The sequence below is a fragment of the Podarcis melisellensis genome (genome assembly GCF_964234715.1).
Source record: "Podarcis melisellensis genome assembly, chromosome: 3".
Lineage (NCBI taxonomy): Eukaryota > Metazoa > Chordata > Lepidosauria > Squamata > Lacertidae > Podarcis > Podarcis melisellensis.
Genome location: NC_138530.1, coordinates 59,571,069 through 59,583,871, shown reverse-complemented (window position 1 = coordinate 59,583,871; position 12,803 = coordinate 59,571,069).

Genomic DNA, 12,803 nt, shown 5'->3' with positions numbered 1-12,803 from the left:
CCAATATGGCACCCAAGAGCCCTATGGCACCCTTGGACACACCCATTTGGACTTGTCAAGGTCTCCTGCTCCTCAAATGTTCTATTTTTTATTTTTAAGGGGAATTTTTGGCTGCTTCTTGGTTGGAGGAGGTTCCTGTTTGAGGGGAGGGTGGTGATGGCCTCCTCTTTTTTTTGGTCTGTGTTTTATTTGGTTGGGAAGCGTAGAAGCCAAATTGCAATGGGTCTAATCTCCAGGAGTACCTGCACCTGGCTGACCACCATCGTCTCCATCACCAGAAAGAGAATGATAAAAGCTGGGTAATAGTTTTCTAAAACATCTGGATCCAGGAAGGAGTTTTTTCAAGGCCTTGGGCACTCTCTGGGCCAGTCCAGTCAATCCTTTCCTACTATAGGCCTGGATCTGGAAGGCACTCAGTTGACCTCACCACAGCAAGCATCATGCCCATGTTCTCAGACCACAACACTGAAACTGATCCCACATCAGTACCCATTATTCATACCCTCCGAGCATTTTCATTCAGCTCCCCAACCTACTTTCAGTAACCCATTAAATTAAAATAACTGTAGCTTACTATTTATTGTAGCATTAGAAATAATAATAAGCAAATTGCAGTCACAAGCCTTTTATATCCCTTGCCTTCTCCGAAAGGATAATTCAAAGAACCTGGAACAACTCAAAGCATGACCAAAAGCTGTTTTGACAGAAAATTAATTTATCTCAATCGCATTCTGCTAGGCTGAGTATTTTGTTCTTAGTTAAATCATCAGTGACAGAAGACTGAATTTTGTTTATGAGTTGCCAGAACTCATAAAACTCTATATTCCTTTATTCAGCCATTGTCAAAAAGATAACAGAAAGATAAGGGAAATATGATTTATAGCATAGATTCAATTATGAATCCGGCTCCATTTCACTAGCACTTGCTTGATTCCGTGAGTTGATTGCTTTGCTCAAATGGAATTTTTCATAACAATTAGGGTTTATTGAGAAGACATCCTAGACTAAGATGTAAAATATAAACTACTCATGTGTATAACCTGCTAGCAGAGGATTATTTCATTTTTGTGCATTATATGATTTAGAAAATGCTTGAAACTGTTGTGATCTCAGAAATTGTTTGTATAATGGAACAGGAGAACTAGCTGCATTAGCTTGGGCTGCTCTTGTGAATCATTTAGCTGCTAATGATTCTGTTAGCATAATTATACAATGAAGAGAGGCTGCAAATGCATCATGCAAATAAAAATACAGTAATGTGTAAAGATTACAGTTATTTGGCCTTCTAATTAACTTTCCCTCTTGGCCTTCCTGTCATAATTTCCTGTCATTTGATGGCCCATTAAGAGGCATGGATACAGTAAGCAAAGCTATGCACCCTTGTCAGTCTAATCACTTTCTATGCAACCTGCCTGTTCTGATGGAATTATTCTGAAAAGATGTACTCTGAATCCTATTTAGACATGTTGTGCTGCACATACTGAGCCAAAACCTCCCCCTGACAACCCAGCAGTTTTGTCTGAAGCTCTAACAGCAATCACACTGACCCTTTGATCTTCCAAACAATTTTTCAACTCACCCAAAATCAATTCTGTTGGCATAAATGTGAAGGTCGTTTCTACTCTTTCATATTTTATGGGATCTTGCATTATATAACATGTAGTTTTTGTGCCTCAGTGATAAGAATTGGATCTGCATTTGATCTTCGCGCAGGCAGGCTACCTCCTACTGTTTCATTGAAAGGATGTTATCAGAGAAGTATGTATTCTGTGCTTTTTTATATAAAAAAAATAGCCTGTGGTGTTTGAACACTTCCCAATGTTGTTCCACAGTAGGCTAGGGAACCTCTGGCCTGTGTCAAATGTGGACTTTCAAATCTGACTCTCAGGCCTTTCCTCAGACCACACCCTCTGCATCCTCATTGAATGTGGGAATGTGTCTTTGAGCTTGTCTGTGTGAATGATAAAAGTGGGTGATGGAGAAAGAGAGAGTGCATTGAAATGTCTTATTTTTGCCTGATGGGAATGTAGCCTACTGGACAAAGCTAAGAGTCACATCTGTTGTTCTGCCTGTGTTTTTTTTTTTTTAAATAATTTTTATTAACTGGCCAATCACATCAAATTAAATCACATCACATAAATTCCGAATTACAAAGCCAATTTTTTAAATTTTGTTGGGGGAACACATACTTCAAGATCCAAAGGGGGATTCAAATCATCTTCTTGTTACTGCCTTAATGTCCAAATCAGTCCCAATCAGACCAAACAGAGTTCATAGTTATACCCAGTCTTATCTTGGTGTTTCTCTTTTTCCTTTACGATCTCTTTTGTTAGTCTCCTTAAGCCGATAAACACAAATATAATAATCCTGTGTGAGTTTCCCGTTCTTCCAATCTAAGTCCAGATGGTTTCCATATATCATCTCCTTCGTAGATAACATCGCTCTTTCCATCATAAATTAGGCAGCTGTCTCTCTTAAGTCCCATTGAGGAGTTAATCCACGATATGTAAACAGCTTTGTTTCTCTCTTTCTCCTCCCAGACTCAAGACCTCCGACAGTGCCTCCCAAGATGGCGACGGAATTTTTAACTGCGTCATTCCAAAACTCTTAACTTTCCAGCTTCGTCTCAGAACATTGCTTTGGTTCGAAAGTTTATCTCCACACAGCCTTAAATCCACAGCTTAAGTCCTTAAAACAACATTTCTGACTCATTAGGGGCAGGGATTCTTGTTTAATCACATAGAGAAAGGTTTTTTTCCCCTCCCCCCTCAGTCATTTGCCGTACCATATCTTGACGTATCTTCTCATATTTTATTCTTGTCTTGTTTTATCAGAGATCTCTTCTGTCAGCAGTCTTTACTCCCCCCTCTTTCCTTGAAGTATGTGCAATTTATCTCGTCCAAATTGTTTCTTTTGAAGATTCTTGCAACTAGTGGTGCAAATCAGAGACAGCATCGAGGAGTGCCGGAATCCCACAGGAGGGCTTTGTGCCTAGTGCCCCCACCCCCACAAATTCGGGGGTGGTATAGGGCACAGCAGGCAAGGGCCGTCCCCCCCCCCACAATCCTGGAGGGGTTAAGGAGGCTAATTACCCCCATCATAGCCTCCAAATTACCTCGTGTGGGTCGGAGAGATGTTATTGTCAGCCATCTTCCGATGCGCCCCCTAGTGGCCCCCCGTTGTTCTGTCTGTGTTTGCCTATTGTTTTTTCGAGCAGTGATATGTGTTTCCTGGCATGTGACTCACTAGAAAATGTGGCTTTCAGGCTGAAAAAACTTCCTCAGCCCTTCTGATGGCTTCACTCCATGAAAAACAAGTAATGTACTATTTTAATAATGGTATCGACTTACTTTTTGCTCTGATTGGGGGGGGAAATGGGGGTCAAGGTGTGGAATGCAGAGGTTTCATATCTGTTGATGTGGCATGTCTGTATGGGGAGGATCTCCCCCACACTCTCACTCACTCTGTGTTTCTTCTGCTGTCCTCCACCAAGCCTAATATCAAATCTGAGCACTTCCTTGGGCAAAAGTCTCTAAGTATCCTCCTCTCTTTCTAGGAAGAAGAAGCAGGTGAGATCTTCAGACTGATAGCTCCTGATGGCTATTCGGTTTGCCTACACAGTGATGGCTAACCATTTTGAATGCATTCAGTCTTAATAGGTCTTAAAATAGGTCTTAAATGATGAATAATTAATTAATAAAATTAATAAAATCGGTCTTAAATGATGAACATAACAGCACGGTATGCATACAAAAACGGAGATGTGGATGAAAGACAAATAGTGTGAGCAAAGCATTGTATATGGTTTACAAATTCAAGAGATTAGCAAAAACTCAGTGTTTTTAAATCTTATCGGCAAGGCTCAGGGGAAAACATTAGCAGCCTGGTATCTTACTCTAAGGCAGCAGCCAGTCTACAAAACCCCTGGGAGCTTGTGGATGCAAACTGTTTGTCAGTCAGGGACTGGGCTACCTACTAATTGGAGAAAATCTGGTGCTTTGAATGGTTTTTAAGGGGTAGGGAATTCAGCATGGTCATCACCCTAGAAACAAACAAAAAGATCAATGGCATATTGATTGGTAGGCCTGATCAGTTGTCGTTTTGGCAACCACATTAAGGGAAAAATAAGACCTATTTAGGAAATGCTCTAAATTACATGTCATGAGGAAATGAAATGCTCAGTCACCCTCTGATGTCTTGAATTTGCAACCAGATCTTTAATGTGCATTTCCTCCCAGCATCTGTGTGAGCTTGCTGTGTGAAACTGCCTTTCTCAGTTCCATCATGAAAGGCTAAAATTACTCCTCCAGGAGAAACTCCTTGATCATCAACAAATGCAATTACAAACACATCCCCATTTTTCTTGTGCCAAATGATTACCATGACGTATTTACACTTAAACCTCTTGCTCCGCAGATGCTACAGCACCTGTCTAATTGTACTCCCCACCCACCCACTCCAAAGGGATGTGTTATTGTACTCTTTAGACTGAATAATAAGGAATCGAGTAGAACTGCATTGCAGCAGTGGACTCAATCTCCTGTATCACACATTCATCTCACAGTCATCACAGAGGTACAAATCCCCGAGGCCTGTGGAAAACAAACGCCTTTCATTTTGTGGGAAGCATTCTACTGTATGTGCCCTGCATAGCTGTATACTATGTATGCAGAATGAGAATGGATTTTGGTTTTAAGGACATGAACCACAATCTAATAAATGCTTATGGGGTCAGATCCTTTAATGCACAAATGGAACTCTCCCATATGGGAGGGACTGCCCTTTCCATTTCAATGGGAAGCAGTAAAACGACAGCACAGAAAGAAGCACCTGTGTCTGTTGGAATCATCAGCATGAGCTCCCAACGTGTAAGAGCTGCTTGTGCAGGGATTGCAATCAGGACTCCGAACCGCAGCAGGGAATGTGAATCATCTACAACATCACATAGGATTCTAGACACCATAAACACACTTCACTGTGAAATTGATGCATGCACAGTGAGGCCTATCATCATGGAGGGCTGATCATACCTTTTCCTGTTCTAAAAAGTTCAGTTCTTGGCAGCCTTGCTGGTACGATGTTGAATACTCCTTAGCAGTTACAACCTTGGCTCCAGGCATGACAAGCCAAAGCTCAGCCCACCTGTCATCTAGCAAATCTCCCAGAGGCAAAATGTCAATGAGATCTATTTTGCCAAGGCTCACAGAGCTGGGAAAGTTAATTCTGACAGCCTGCAATCATCTCTGTGCATTGTGTGTATTGGGCTGCTGGGCAGTGGGGAGCGAGAGCATGGTCTGAATCCTCTTGCATATATGGACTGCAAGGATCCAATGTACTGCATAAATCTAATCAAGACCCAAATGAACAAACCCATAGGCATGTCCTTGGTATAAGTGTGTACATGCTCATTAGTTAATATTGAATTTGTTATTTGAGGCAAGCAAGCAAATCGGGTAATCTAGTCTCAGAGTGTCGTTTCCAAAAAAATAAAAAAACAGTGAGGGTAAGAGGAACTCCCACATCAATCTGGGTTTCTTTCACCACTGCACATGACTTGCCAAAAGAAAAGAATTAATGTCCCCTTTGCCCAGAAGATGCATCTGGCTGCATGAGGTTGGTTTACAAGCCCAGGCACAGTTAACAGGCTTCAGTAATTAGTAGGTTGATCTCCTTCCATTTAGACTTGCTAATACCATACACCAGAGAGCTTGGCGGGATTAATTAAAAATGTTACTGGGCTTTCAAACAGCCTGATTTCCATGCAGTCTTGAAGAGTTTTCTGCCATTCTAACTAATGATGATGCAGCTAGCGGCTATATAGGTGCTATAGAAATGGACATGGCTAGTGCAAGGGGTTTTCTAGAAGGCAACAGCCTATGTTTTGGACATGAATCTGAAATCAGGGCAATGGGCAAAGGGGAAGAGAAGAGGGAGAGCCATTCTTACTTATCTATGCATTGAGACCAGATGGAAACTGAGGTGATGGGCTGAATCTGTACAGTGCAGATGAAGCCTCATATATAACCGCACACATTGCCTCAGGGCAATGTTGTATCTAGAGCTGCTTCCAAGATTAAAATCTGAAGCCCCTTTCAATGGGGATGGATGGGGCTGTCTTTCTCTAGCCACTTTCACATGTGTTCATTCATCATCATTCTGTCATGTGCTGTTCCCACCTTAATCTGCATTTTTTGGTGGAGGGGGGAGTCTGCATGAACATTTGTTTTCACAAAATACACATTTCTATATATATTTTTCAATCTTAAAATATACATTTTAAAATGTACTCAGTGTGTTTTTGAGCTGATAACATTGCACAATTTGGAGAGGTGAAAACATGAAATGGTAACTTATGTGATGATCCACATTATTAGTCTGGGTGGTTGGTTCACCCCAGAATAAGAAAAAAATGAATTCATCAAGCCTCTTTACATTCCATATCACAACAAAAAGAACCAATATGTATAGTCTGCATGAAGAGTCCCTCCTGCAAATACAAAACCCCGAATTTATTTGTCCACTGTGTTTTAACTTATGAATATTATTGGCATGGAAATAACATTTTCAGGAATACAAAATGTGCCTCAAAAGCCTTTTCTGAGTTGCAACCAGTGTTTTCCCTCCTCTGCTGCTGCTTTGACACCATTTTTCAGGTTTTTTTTCTCCTTCGCTGTTTAATCTCAACCTGTCAAGAATCATAGAACGAGTGTGATATCATGATGCTACCTATTCAAATCTGTCCGGCTACATAAAGTTGTATGCAATGCTAGTCAGAGTAAATCCATCTCTGAAGTTAATGGACATGACTAACTTGGGTCCATTAATTTCAATGGGTCCCATCTGAATGATACCACAAAGGCACTTCAGAGTGAGAGCATGAAACTTTGTCCTCACCCTGAATGGATTAATGCTTTTCTCCCTGTGTATAGTGCCCCAAAATTCACTTTTCATGGAGTGGGAAAGCTTTGATCAGGATTCCATCATTTCACCTGAGCCCTGTGTACACCCCATATTGCACTCAACATTTCTTGCATACAGATACATACTTGTGTACATGCCACATTACAATGTTCTACATCCCATCATATGTGGAGCAGCATACCAGCCTTGTACTTTCTTCCTTTATGTTGTTATGTTTATCAAAATTCAGTAAAAGATTATTGTTCTCTGTAGTTAAACGAGAAACTCTCCTCCCTCCCTCCCTCCCGCTCATTGGTAGCTAACAAACCATTGTAGTATTTTGGTTTCTTGCTGAGTTATTGTCTTGATGTCACAAACGATTGTGGCTTTTCATGTGAAGACAATGGAAAAAATCCATAAAGCTGTTCTTTTGGCAAATATAATTGAGCATTGTATTGAAAAATGATACTAAGGTTGAGACACAAATGAACAAAAGCCAAAGGCAAATTAAGCCAAGGCATTCTGTATTTACCAGCAACATCTGCAGCTGTACATTGTGACAGAAACATTACCCTTAATCTTTCATCCCTCGTGTTCACAACTGAAAGAATAAGGGGAAACACAACAGATTCTGTAATCATTTGGTTATTTCTTCTTTTTCCCATTGTGTTCCATTGTTTTCCATTGCTCACCCTGTGGAAAAGGTGACTGCGATGGTCCAGTCTGTCTATTATTGTCTTAGACTTACATGAGCCCCATTTGGGTGTTCTGTTCCCTTGTGGGACTGGCACACAAGCAGAGAGAGCGGGGGTTGCACACACTAAGCTTTGTCACTGGAGCATGGGAAGGCTATGGATTCTTTTGGTCCACTTCTTCCCCTGACCCATCCCTGGCCTGCTCAGTTCCTTTTTGCCTCTGACACCACTGAAGCTTTGACATTAGGAGGGCAAGGGTCCCTGTACAGGTCCCTGCAGTGATAGGGAGGGGCCCCATCAGGTCAGTTCACACTCTCTGAAAGTCAACCTCTGTCTTATGGCTCCTAGGACATCTTCTCAAGGCCAACAGAAGTGCAGCCTAAATGACTTGGGGGAGAAGAGAGAAATATCTTCCGTTTATCTAATCAGAGGAAATGGATAATAAGAAAATAGAACAAGGTGAGATGACATGTCAAGAGGAAATGTACGGCCAGAGACATAGAAATGAAAATAAGGTCTTTCAAGAGAGAGTATAGAATCATAGTACATGGGAGTTCTATGTGCTTCTATCCTGGCAGCACTTATTTGCAAAACCATACAGATAGAATGTTGTTATCAGACCCAACATATTTCATTACTGAAATGAACAGCGCCATGGGAGTGATGGCATCTCGGTAAAGGTAAATGTAAAGGACCCCTGGACGGTCAAGTCCAGTCAAAGGCAATTATGGGGTGTGGTGCTCATCTCACTGCAGGCTGAGGGAGCTGGCTTTTGTCCACAGACAGCTTTCTGGGTCTTGTGGCCAGCAGGGTTAAACCGCTTCTGGCGCAACAGAACACCGTGATGGAAACCAGAGCACACGGAAATGCCACTTACCTTCCCACCACAGCGGTATCTACCGTATTTTTCACTCCATAGGGCACACCAGCCCATAGGACGCACCTAGTTTTTTGGGGGGGAAATAAAGGGGGGAAATTATTTTCCCCCCCAGGTACAGGGCTGGGACTGGGGAAGCCCGAGCTTCCCCCGACCCCAGCCCCCAGAACAGGCTGCTATCCGCAAGCCGTGGGAGAGCTGCGCGACTTCACGCAGCTCTCCCACGGCTAGCGGAGAGCTGCGCGAAGCCCGAAGCCTGGGGCGTGCTGAGCTCAGCGCACCCCAAGCTTCTGGGTGCAGGCAAGCTCTCCGCTAGCCATGGGAGAGCTGTGCAACTTTGCACAGCTCCCCCACAGCTAGTGAAGAGCTTCCTGAAGCCTGGAGAGCGAGAGGGGTCAGTGCGCACTGACCCCCCCTTGCTCTCCAGGCTTCAGCGAAAGCTTGCATTCGTCCCATAGGACGCACACACATTTCCCCTTCATTTTTGGAGGGGGAAAAGTGTGTCCTATAGGGCGAAAAATACGGTATTTATCTGCTTGCCTTGTCCAAACACAGTTGATCTTCACAAGTACATCATCACCGTAATGTTGTAGGACAGGTTATGATAAGATACACCATGTAATTTGTGGTCTTGCACACAGAGGAACTTCACATTGTATTTTGTATAAGAGAAAATTCTTCATTTTTACAAAACATTATCTATTAATGCCATTGAACAGAACAGGGCACCTATGGATTCAAAAGTTTTGCATGTTAGTCGAAAATGGATGTATAAAGCTGCTTTTGAAAGAAGTATATGCCTCATTCAGACATGATGCTTTTTAATATAGTTGTTGGGGTTGTGGTATGTTTATGTCTTTTGATTTTTCTTAAGGCAAATCATCTGGAATTGTGCTTATTATATGTCTGTATATGTTGATAATGTTTTTGAATTTTCAATGTAAATCCAAGATCTGTGAATAGTAAGTGATATATAAATGGGGATGGTTGAATATATTGGCTAGCTTAATATGCTATGATTACGATATTGCAGTCCCCACTTTCCTAGAATCATAGGATTGTAGAGTTGGGACCAGAAGGGTCACCTAGTCCAAGCCCCTGCAATGTGGGGACGAACCCACAGTCCTGAGAGTAAGAGTCTCATGCTCTACTGACTGAGCTATTTCATATCAGGGCACTTAACATGCCTGTTTCTCTCTTGCACTTCTTGTTTTCATCCTGTTGACTTAATTTCTAAAGGAGAAAGCTCACAATCCCCTCGCCCACCACTCTGAGTTTCATGTGCTCCATTGGTGGGTATGGCTCACTTCAAATATTCTGTGGTGCTCTGTTCTCCTTGGTCAGATGTTATTGTTTTTGCAAGCATTCTGCTTCTGCTAAGCGCTTTTTTGCTCTTGCATTTGTTTCCAGTCACGGCTTTCTTCCTCTGCTCTCAGGCATGGGAGTCCAAAGTCTTGGGGAATGAGCTGTAATGCTTTGTTGCAGCTTATGTCTGCCCTGTGTTGTTCTGGGCTTGATTTCTGGGCTAGTTGCACTCCTATCTTATAGCCAGTAAGTGAATGGTAAAAGCAGGGACTCTGTGGAACTAAGCAATGGATATGGTATGCTTTTACTTCCGATCCATGCTTTTTGTAATCTCAAGATGTCATCTCCATCTGAGGATAATGAATAATTTGCCTCTCTTTCCCTGCTCATTTTTAAAACTCCGTTCGAAGTAGCTATGTTAATAGGCTGGCATGGCTGCATAATGATAATTGTCCGATGTTGATGCAACACAGCTTCCAATTAGCTGCCTCGGGACAACATACTGACTCATGCTCAGGCTAACAGATCACGCTTAGATCACTTGATCTCAATTTTCCTGAATCTTACAGTGTCCTTTCCTATGGTGGTATTAGGAAAGAATAGGATTCTGCTCCAAATCTAAGCTAATGATAAATCCTAAATTCTGCCCTTTATCTCAGACTCATTCATTTGTTCATTTTTTTTAATGCATTTTGCACTTACCTTTTCTAAAGATCTTCCAGTGATCCAATTTTCTTTCCTAATTATACTCCCAATAAGACAAATATTTCAAATGATTTCTTTGCTTTTCATTCCACATAAATATATCATGATCTATTCTGTATTAAACTTTGACATAGATTTTTACTGTTTTTCACCATGAAATGAAATAGCCTCTGCTGTGATTTACATTGCTATTCTCAGTTGTTGAGCACTTTTCAATTTTAGAGCTATTGATTTAATCATAAATACATATAATCCTCCACATAGTAGCAAAGTTACTGATCAGACAAAAATCACAGACAAAAGATCTCAGAAAAATTAGTTCCCCTCTTTTTCCAGATTGTAATCTGTGCTGTATTATTTTAATATATTTGCTAATAAATTCTATGCTGCTCTCAAAATTAACACAGAGGAATAGCAAATGAAGTGGTACCCATTCCTTTAATTACAAAACTTTGGAAGTTGTTGTTAGTCTTAAACACTTGAAATAATTGTGCTTAGCGTTTCAATAAAGTGATTCCCAGAGAAGAGGAATGTCTCTATCTGAAGTTTCCAGATCTAGGTTTATGCAAGATATAAGAGGGTAATGACACAGTTGAATATGTCAAGCAGTCTAAAGGTTGACCCATGCAATTGTAGTGTTAAGATGCCAAGCTTCTCTCTCCAAGGGAAATGATGAAACATTTGGTCCCTTCCTGTGTGCTCACAAAAATCAGTGTGGAAGTAAAGGTTTTAGTCAACTTATCCAAAAGACATTATCTAGTTGATGGCTGATACAATTTGAGAAGCAATACTGAGCAACATCAAACAGGCAAGTTATTTTAGTTTATCAGTCGATTCAACTCCTGATGTTTCCTGTGTTGATCAACTGACTATCATTGTTAGATATATTTCTCCTAGTGATGGATTACCAGTTGAATAGTTTCTGAGGTGTTTTTTTTTAACTGAAAGATCACACTGGTGAAAGTATGACTGAGCTGCTTCAGTGACCTTGAAACAGATGTCAGTAAATGTAGAGGAAAACCATATGGCAATAGAGCAAATATGGCTGGAAAGTATGGCAGCAGTCAACAAAAACATTCTGGAAAGGAACAAGTTAGCAAAGTTTATTCCATGGCTGGACATTCGCTAAATCTAGTTGAATGTACCACAGTTTATTTGCTTGTTATGTAACCTAAGCCTGCCTTCAGGTACAGTTCTGTAAACCTGAATGAATCTGAGAGTAAAATAGTTGTATAGTAACATGAATCAGATTTGTGTGTGTATTCTTTAAGAGGGATTCAAAAGGATTTTTAACCAAGAAGGCATCTTTATTAGTAGAACTCAGACGAGTCAGCAACAAGCTAATCCCTGCATAAGCTTATAAAGGGGATTGTTTTACTCTGCTAAAGTAAACCTTCCCACAAGAATTTGAGCTTATTTTCATGCTTCACCTTTGAACATATCTGCCAGACCTATTTCGCAAAGTTAGCAAGGCATTCCAAGGTTTGCAAGTTTCATGGAGCATATGTGCCAATATTTGCAGCTATTGCAATTTGTATCAAACACTCAAGCTAATTTTGATGAAATTGAACAGCAAGCATCCAAAGGAGCTTGAAAGAAACTGTTCTGACTTTGTATATAGTGTAATGTTATAATATAGCTATGATTCCCCTGTGTATGTTCTCCCACCCTCCTTAAGCATCACTTCATAGAGCACTTGGCCAAATTGCTTCCCACCTTCCTTTAAACGCCACTCCAGCACCATTTAATGGAAAACCACTCTGTGAAGTTCCTTCTGCTCTCCTTTAAATGCCACTCCTTCCTCAGCAGCTTGCCTGGACTCACTTATCACCTCCTTTACTTGCTAGCTTGCCTGCTGTTCTGTCACCATGCATGAAGTTGATATTACAGCATGACGACCATTTTTCTTACAGAAATATAATATATGGAGAAAAAGTAGATAACTACTGTATTGTCAAATGGCTAATAAATGAATTGCGACCCTGAGAATCCTATCATTCAGAGTTGATAGGATTTGCTCCCTCCCAGGCTGGTGGCCATCACTGCTGCTTGAAGGAACAGGTACCATCCTTTGACTCTGTGCTGTGTGGTGAAGTCCTTTCTTTTATCTGCCCTGGATCTTCCAACACTCTGCTTCGTTGGATGTCCATGAGTCCTAGTGTTATGAAAGGGGGAAACTTTTCTCTAGTCACTTACTCCATGCCATGCATAATTTTATAAACTTCTGTCTTCTCGCCTCTTACTTGCCTTTCCTCTGAACTAAAAAGTCCTGAATTCTGCAACCTTTCTTCATAGCGGAAGAAAGCTCCATTCCCTTGGTC